Consider the following 9,901-nt stretch of genomic DNA (forward strand, 5'->3'; position numbering starts at 1 on the left):
GCGTTTGCCACTTAGTCTTTACAAGTGATATATAATTTATATTAACAAAATCTTAAATGCATTTATCGGAGTATGTTATCTCCCCCAAGTGAAAAGCGTTTGAAAATAGTTTAGAGGGGTAAGTGAACTCATTGTTTGCGAAGTATTCCCAAAATAATTCACCAAGATGCGCGTCACAGAAAAACTCTCTCTAGCGTTCTAAAACAACAAGGAGATTTTCTAAGTGTCGGAACTATTATCGAGTCTCTAGACTCGGCACATAATACCTATGCACACAACATGTTTCGTGTTTCGTTTGTGAATCGTGTGTGACTTTAACAAGTGTATTTGTGATACGTTACATGTGTGAGCAATTATTTACGAGTTATGTATTCATAATGTACATCACTAGCAATTACTCCCCGTAAGGGCAATTTGGTCAACACATAACAATTAACTAGCAATTATTCCCACGAGGGCAATTTGGTCAAATCATGACAATCAATTAGCAATTATTCGCCGCTAGGGCATTTTGGTCAAAACACGATAATAAATTAGCAATCACGTTGTTTCATGCAACTTTCACAAATTCAGCAACTAGTTTCTTAACGACAGAATTCTACTTGAAAAACTAGTCTATCCCACCGATCATAGCATCACAATTAATTTAACAAATATCATCACAAAAGCATATATGTCTTAGGTTTCCAGAACATATTTTATTATATTTTTATTCCACATAGGTTTCTCACAATAATCAAATCATTACAGCAAACTCATAACAGTCAAATTCATGCGCAACAGAATGTTATTTGAAATTCCCGTTAAACAAAAAATCCAATAATTGCAAGACCACTTGGGTTAGGTTCCCAACTCAACAAGTCAACTTTCAGAAGTGGAACCAACCCAATTGGTCTCGTAGTTCATGAGATATAACATTTAGAAAACAACCTAACAGCAGGTCTAACAACTCAGCTTTGCACAACGTTTTTGTAAAATCATAAAGGTTAACTTTTACACGTCCAAAAATTGCAAATTTAAATTCTTTAGAAACTAGACTCAACCTAGTTTACTGTAGTATCAATTATCTCAACCAATTTTCACATTTACACCCTGTTACAGTCAATTGAACATCAACAACACAATCTGTCCAGAAACTGTTTGCATCCAAACTCAACATATTAACTATCTATGGACCACAAATCATTCATATAACATTCTGGACACTATAACCACTATCCATGCATATCAATTACACCATACACACATGGTTAGGGTTTTATTTGATCTCAAACTCAAAGACACAACAATTAACATGCAATAGCACCAATACTAGCTATCAATTCAACAATCAATACATCTTTCAATCAAAACAAGACACATGAACACCATCACATATAAAAATCAGACCTAGGGTTTATAATTAACCCATTAAAATTGAAATTAAGCATAGAGGATGCATAGGATAGTTGTTTATACCTTCCTAACACCTTAATCTTCAATCAAACTTGAACAATCTTGATTGTATGTGTGTATATGAGGCCGATCGCAAGGGGGGCATAGAGCTGCCGTCGGGTTTGGGAGGGTGAGAAAGAGTGTTAGGTTCTAGTTTATGTTATTATTTATAATAACATGTTACACTTTAGTCCCTCAACTTTCAAATGTTACTTTTCTAGCTTAAATAACTAGTTCTAGCACATTGAGTTAATGTTTATACCATGTTATCACATAACACATAAGTCTAACACATAATTATCACATAATTACTGTTTTGACGTTTTTCGTTTATTCACCAATCGTTTGCGTCAACTCGTTTGCGTTTCGGTGCAATTCCCGAAAGACTACACATGTAGTAAGTGTTAAGCGTCATTTAAACCCTAGTTTAAATGTAATGAGGTGTGCGTTATAGATTCAGTGATCTTTAAGCTTGAATTGACGGAGTTGAGTTAACGGAGTTAACCTGAAATTGACGATTGTCACAAAGGAGGCCTAATGGGCCCTTGTTAATTGCGGCCGCTAGAAGGGAATGGACCCCCCTTTTGTTTAGCTTGTTAAATAAGAGAAATTTTCAGTTTGTCATATCATCCCCTAGTAGAAAGAAATTTCGTCCCGAAATTTAATTCATACCTCCGGTGATTTCTGACGGTTTGTCGGGTTTCACGGTTTCCGGTGTTTGGTCAGCCCTTCAAAAAGGTGAGGATACTTTTTCATCATTTGATCCTCGCGTTCCCACGTGAACTCCGGTCCACGTCTCGAGTTCCAACGAACCTTAACGATTGGAATTTTGCTGTGCTTGAGTGTTTTGGTTTCCCAATCCAAAACTTCAACTGGTTCTTCAATGAAGCGTAGCTGTTCATCAACATGCAATTCGTCCAAAGGGACTACTTGGGTTTCATCAGATAGGCATTTCTTCAAATTGGATACGTGGAATACATTGTGTACGCCACTGAGTTCCGTTGGTAGGTCCAGTCGGTACGCCACCGGACCAATGCGTTCTGTTATCCGGTAAGGACCAACATATCGTGGGTTGAGTTTGTTTCGCTTTCCAAAGCGAACCACACCTTTCCAAGGTGAGACTTTGAGTAACACTTGGTCATTCACTTGAAATTCGAGAGGTTTTCGGCGCTTGTCGGCGTAACTCTTTTGGCAATCTCGTGCTGCTGCCATGCGATTTAGGATTTGAACAATCTTTTCCGAAGTTTCGAGTACCAGTTCTGGACCAGTGATTTGGCTGTCACCCACCTCTGCCCAGCAGAGAGGTGATCGACACTTTCGTCCGTACAGTGCTTCAAACGGCGCTGCTTTAATACTTGCGTGGTAGCTGTTATTATACGAAAATTCTACCAAAGGTAAGTTAGGTTCCCAACTTTTCCGAAATCCAATACACATGCACGCAACATATCCTCTAAGGTCTGAATAGTTCGTTCACTTTGCCCATCCGTCTGAGGATGGTATGCTGTGCACATATCAAGGTGTGTGCCTAGGGCACTCTGTAGCGACTTCCAAAAGTGCGAAGTGAAACGGGAATCTCGATCAGAAACGATTGAGACAGGCACTCCGTGTCTAGACACTACTTCCTTCATGTAGACGCGAGTCAATCTTTCCATTTTGTCCGATTCCTTAATCGCTAAAAAGTGTGCCGACTTAGTCAACCGATCAACGATCACCCAGATGGTATCGCATCCCGTCGGTGTCATAGGTAAACCCGTGATAGAATCCATTGAGATGTGTTCCCATTTCCACATTGGAAGTTCCGGTTGTTGCAGCAAACCAGATGGTTTCTGATATTCTATTTTGACTCTGGCACAAGTCAAGCATTTGCTCACGTAGGTGGCAATGTCGGCTTTCATGTTTGGCCACCAGTAAAGTGCCTTTATGTCATGATACATTTTATCTGAGCCAGGGTGGATAGAATATCGGGAGTTGTGTGCTTCGTCCATCACCAAAGTTCTCAACTCTCCGTATCGTGGAACCCAAATCCGGTTCTCAAAATATCGGACCCCGTCCGATTTGGTTTCAAGTTGCTTGTTCATGCCCCGCATGAGTTCTGATGGAAGATTATCATCTTTCAAAGCTTCGAGTTGCGCCTCGCGAATCTGATCGGGTAAGCTGACATGAATCGTGAGTTGCAATGCTCGCACTCGCCTGGGTTTATCGGTTTCTTTTCTACTGAGGGCGTCGGCCACTACATTGGCCTTGCCAGGGTGGTACTTGATGGCACAATCATAATCTTTAAGTAGCTCGACCCAACGACGCTGTCGCATGTTCAGCTCCTTCTGATCGTAGATATGTTGGAGACTCTTGTGGTCGGTGTAAATGGTAAACTTGGTACCGTACAAGTAATGCCTCCATATCTTAAGGGCAAACACCACAGCTCCGAGTTCCAAATCATGGGTCGTGTAGTTCTTCTCGTGAACCCGTAGTTGTCGAGAGGCATAAGCTATAACCTTCTCGAGTTGCATCAGCACACAACCGAGACCTTGTATTGATGCGTCACAGTGTACCTCAAAATTCTCCGTTCCCTCGGGTAGGGCTAGAATAGGGGCGCTACAGAGTTTGGTTTTCAATAGTTGAAAAGCGGATTCTTGCGCGTCTCCCCAATTGTACTTAGTACCCTTGTGAGTCAAAGCGGTGAGGGGTTGAGCAATCTTTGAAAATCCCTCGATGAAACGTCGGTAGTAGCCGGCCAGTCCTAGGAATTGCCGCACCTCAGTCGCAGTCTTAGGTGCTTCCCAGTTTTTGATGGCCTCTACCTTACCGGGATCGACATGGATACCATTTTCGTTGATCACATGTCCTAAAAAGTGAACCTCGCGAAGCCAAAATTCGCATTTTGAGAGTTTAGCATACAGTTGTTCGTTCTTCAATAATTCCAGAATTACCCTTAAGTGTTCCTCGTGGTCAGCCTTGTCCTTGGTGTAGACGAGAATATCATCAATAAATACAATTACGAACTTGTCGAGGTACGCCTTGCATACTCGGTTCATGAGATCCATAAATACGACTGGTGCGTTAGTTAATCCAAAAGGCATAACCGAAAATTCGTAGTGACCATACCGTGTTCTGAAAGCCGTCTTTGAAATATCTTCTTCGCGCACTCTTAGTTGATGGTAACCAGATCGCAGATCGATCTTCGAGTAATAACTCGATCCTTGGAGCTGGTCAAACAGATCATCAATTCGGGGTAAAGGATAACGGTTCTTGACCGTCACCTTGTTCAACTCCCGGTAGTCGACGCACATGCAGAAAGTCCCGTCCTTCTTTCTGACAAATAAGACAGGGGCTCCACATGGCGATGAGCTAGGTCGGATAAAACCATTATCCAACAAATCTTGCAATTGAGTGGACAACTCCTGAAGCTCTGCCGGTGCGAGCCGATACAGGGCTCGTGCTATGGGTGCTGCACCGGGGGTCAACTCGATTTGGAATTCGACTTGTCGTATAGGAGGGAGTCCAGGCAAATCCTCCGGAAAAACTTCCGGAAAATCTCGCACAATCGGTAAATCTTCGATTCGTTTCTCCTCCGCTGGTTTCTCGACAATATGCGCTAAAATTGCCGGATTACCCTTTCATAGATACTTCTGCGCCTTCATGAGGGTAATGACGCTGGTGGTCATGCCGCTTGTTTCGCCTCGGATCGAAATGATCTCGCCGGAAGGGGTAGTAATGTGGACTATCTTGTCATAACATATAATCTCCGCTTGGTTCTCGGATAACCAGTCCATGCCGACAACGACATCGAAACTACTAAGCGTAAAAGGAATAAGGTCAATATCAAAAACATGACCTGACAGTTTTAACTTACATCCCACAAGTACATGAGTCGTTACTATAGTCTTTCCTTCAGCTAATTCAACAGGAAACTTAGCATCTAACGGAGTTGGAGTTAGGTCTAAGAGTTGACTAAAGGCTTTCGACACAAAACTCCTATCAGCTCCAGTGTCAAACAATACAGAAGCAAAACAATCGTTCACAGGGAACTTACCAGTCACCACGTACGGATCATTGCGGGCTTGACCCGACCCAATAACAAAAGCTCTTCCTTTACCATTGTTTCCACCACCACTGCCACTTCCATTACCTCCATTGTTGTCGTTCTGTTTCAGCTTAGGGCAGTCCTTCTTAAAATGTCCCTCTTGTCCACACTCAAAACATCCCTTGGTTGTCACGGGTGGTTTAGGAGCACCCTTTGCCGCAAGGTCTCCTCTACATTCCTTTGCTTGGTGACCCATCTTTCCGCATCTCTGACACTTGACACGGTCACACGGGCCAGCATGATGATATTTGCACCTGTTGCACTTCGGATATTTCCCAGCATATCCTCTCGAACCCTGCCCGCCACCGTTGTTATTGTTATTGTGACCCTGATTGTTGAAGCTCCAGGTAAATTCGGGCTTTCGGTAGTGTTGCTGCTGTGGGGGGTTCGAGGATGAGGATCTGGTGTTGTCAAACTTTCTCTTTCCATAGCTCTGGTTGTTGTTGCTGCTGTTGTCAGTACTCGGGTTGTCACGGGCTTTAGTGGTTGAACTCCTAGGTGGTAGCGCACCTTGGGTCACTGCTTGATCCGTTAGTTTGTGAGCTAACCGAATCGCTTGTTGAATCGTGGCTGGTCTGGAAGACGTTACCATGCCCTGAATTTGCGGTGCTAACCCATCAATATACATTTCAATCCTCTTACTCGGTGGGTCTACCATCCGCGGACACATCACAGCTAACTCGTGAGAACGGGTAGTGTAGGCTTCGATTTATGAACCCACCATCTTCAATGACCAAAATTCTGACTCCAACTTTGCAATCTCCTCTCTCGGACAGTACTCCTCTCGCATCATGTTTTTGAACTCCTCCCAGTTCATCGCGTTAGCTAGTTCCAATCCAAGAATCTGTACGTTCGAATTCCACCAAGTGAGGGCAGAATCCTCAAGTGTTCTAGCAGCGAATTTGACCCTACTGGCAGTGGGACAATTACACATCTCAAATGCCGATTCGTCCTTCTCAGCCCAACGCAGGAAACCTATAGCTCCCTCGGTGCCCTTAAACGAACTGGGCTTGCAGTCAAGGTAATTCTGGAAGGTACACGTTCCTATTGGACCTCCAGCTTGATTCTGTACATGTGCGGCTAGAGCGGCCGCCGCATGGTCATTCAGCAGAGTTTGGAGTTCTGCTGCAGTCAGGTTGATGTTACCATGTCCGCGTCCAGCGTTTCTTCCAGCCATTTCCTAGAATCACAGCATAAAATGTTAGACATGAATCTTTCTTTCATATGCAACACGCCATACATGTAATAAAAAGATAGGCAGGAAAGAAATAAGAAACAAACATCACATCACAACCATATATTAATCCAAATAAAAATTCATGATTAAAACCAATGTATTAGCTACAAAGTATTTCCAATCAATCCTTAAAATCATAGAAAATAATAGTTCGGATGGAGACAACCCCTCCATCTAGGTGTCATCATCACTAGATGTCATCATCTGAGGACACCTCTGAGTGTGCCTCCTCCTCAGCCGGTTCTTCCTCCGGTTCTTCTTCAGGTTCCTCCTCGGGATCTTCCTCGGGATCCTCCTCAGGCTCCTTTTCGGGATCTTCTTCAAGTTCCTCTTCAGGCTCTGCCTCAGGCTCTGCCTCAGGCTCTGCCTCAGGTTCGGCTGCGTTCTGAGCAAACTGCATTTGTAAGACATCACAACGCTCTAAAGCTATCTCGGTTCGAGTCCTTGCTACTTGGAGTTGCTCTTGCAAGTCTATCATCTTGGCATACATCTTTCTCATAATCTTCATCAGTTGATCACTAGCCTCTTGCATTTCCTTCATTGCCGCTGTCATGCGGGAAATTTCCTCTTTAGTTTTGGTTCCATCTTTTAACAGTCCGGATAGGTTCGCTCTCTTATAGCGCATGTAACCAACATCACGCTCCAAACAAGAAACGACAGCTGCGAGCACACGCTCTACAGGTTCGGTTATAGGTGGTAGGGTGTTGGGGTAAGCAGGATGGTTCGGGTGAGGTAGCGGGGGAACTTGTTCGCGATAGACCATACGCCTAATCATATTAGGGTACCAATCCCAACTAACTTCGTTTTCGTACATGCCTCCGGATAAGCGATACCTCTTCGGTGCAGGAGCTTCGAGTTCCGGGATTACACGGGGTGGCGATGAGGTAGGTAACTGCGGTTCCTTCCCATGAGCATGAGTCATCGGATCGGATGATGATGATGATGGCGGCGTCGACATTCCTACAGGTAAGCCGTGTATGCGCGCGTATGAGTGAAAGAGGTAAAGGGATAAGATAACAAAGACTACACAAACTTATGCAGTGCGTATCATTATAACTAATGGGTCGTCGCAGTTATAGTCTAGTATGCATGCAATTTCTAGTTCGCTATAACCAATGACTCTGATACCAATCTGTCACACCCTCAAAATCCACTAACGGAGTTTTACAGTCAGAGGGTGTGAACTAACAGGATCGGATTCATTAGTTATAATCAAACCATAAAAACGTTTACGAGTAATTAAATACGGAAGCGTAAAAACCATAAAATAAATGTTGCGTCACGCAGGACAACTTAAACCCAATGATAACAGTTTTAAATAGTTTGCATAAACAAAAGCGTTTCAGATAATGCATGATCCTATACCGCGCGCCCGCCTCGGCTACCTGAGAATAACATACTAAAAGTGTCAACACGGGGTTGGTGAGTTCACAAGTTTATATAAAATAAAGCGTTTAGCGTTTGCGTTCAGCGTTTTGCGTTCAGCGTTTTGTGTTAAGCGTTTTGCGTTGCCAGATAGTGTTAAATCGATTATATATCTATAGGTAGCTAGCCTATAAAACAAGTATTACTAAGTGTTCGACACCGAAGCTGACTGTTTATCATTTGCCTTGCCACCAGGTCTATCCCGACCATGGTATGTGTTTAGCCAAGATTACACCCACTAGACCTCCAGTCGAGTTTAGCGTTGGGTGGGGTTTGTCAAACCCAGTAGTACTACTCAACAATGACTCGCTATTATCCAATATTAAACGGTTCGATGTGAATGAAGGACTTTAGTTATTGCGTTTGCCACTTAGTCTTTACAAGTGATATATAATTTATATTAACAAAATCTTAAATGCATTTATCGGAGTATGTTATCTCCCCCAAGTGAAAAGCGTTTGAAAATAGTTTAGAGGGGTAAGTGAACTCACTGTTTGCGAAGTATTCCCAAAATAATTCACCAAGATGCGCGTCACAGAAAAACTCTCTCTAGCGTTCTAAAACAACAAGGAGATTTTCTAAATGTCGGAACTATTATCGAGTCTCTAGACTCGGCACATAATACCTATGCACACAACATGTTTCGTGTTTCGTTTGTGAATTGTGTGTGACTTTAACAAGTGTATTTGTGATACGTTACATGTGTGAGCAATTATTTACGTGTTATGTATTCATAATGTACATCACTAGCAATTACTCCCCGTAAGGGCAATTTGGTCAACACATGACAATTAACTAGCAATTATTCCCCACGAGGGCAATTTGGTCAAATCATGACAATCAATTAGCAATTATTCGCCGCAAGGGCATTTTGGTCAAAACACGATAATAAATTAGCAATCACGTTGTTTCATGCAACTTTCACAAAATTCAGCAACTAGTTTCTTAACGACAGAATTCTACTTGAAAAACTAGTCTATCCCACCGATCATAGCATCACAATTAATTTAACAAAAATCATCACAAAAGCATAGATGTCTTAGGTTTCCAGAACATATTTTATTATATTTTTATTCCACATAGGTTTCTCACAATAATCAAATCATTACAGCAAACTCATAACAGTCAAATTCATGCGCAACAGAATGTTATTTGAAATTCCCGTTAAACAAAAAATCCAATAATTGCAAGACCACTTGGGTTAGGTTCCCAACTCAACAAGTCAACTTTCAGAAGTGGAACCAACCCAATTGGTCTCGTAGTTCATGAGATATAACATTTAGAAAACAACCTAACAGCAGGTCTAACAACTCAGCTTTGCACAATGTTTTTGTAAAATCATAAAGGTTAACTTTTAGACGTCCAAAAATTTCAAATTCAAATTCTTTAGAAACTAGACTCAACCTAGTTTACTTTAGTATCAATTATCTCAACCAATTTTCACATTTACACCCCGTTACAGTCAATTGAACATCAACAACACAATCTGTCCAGAAACTGTTTGCATCCAAACTCAACATATTAACTATCTATGGACCACAAATCATTCATATAACATTCTAGACACTATAACCACTATCCATGCATATCAATTACACCATACACACATGGTTAGGGTTTTATTTGATCTCAAACTCAATGCCACAAATCATTCATATAACATTCTAGACACTATAACCACTATGCATGCATATCAATTACACCATACACACCTGGTTAGGGTT

This window comes from Bidens hawaiensis, unplaced genomic scaffold, assembly GCF_021521415.1.
Source record: "Bidens hawaiensis isolate Kalapana, Puna unplaced genomic scaffold, B.hawaiensis_p1.1 tig00042239_1, whole genome shotgun sequence".
NCBI classification, from domain to species: Eukaryota; Viridiplantae; Streptophyta; class Magnoliopsida; order Asterales; family Asteraceae; genus Bidens; species Bidens hawaiensis.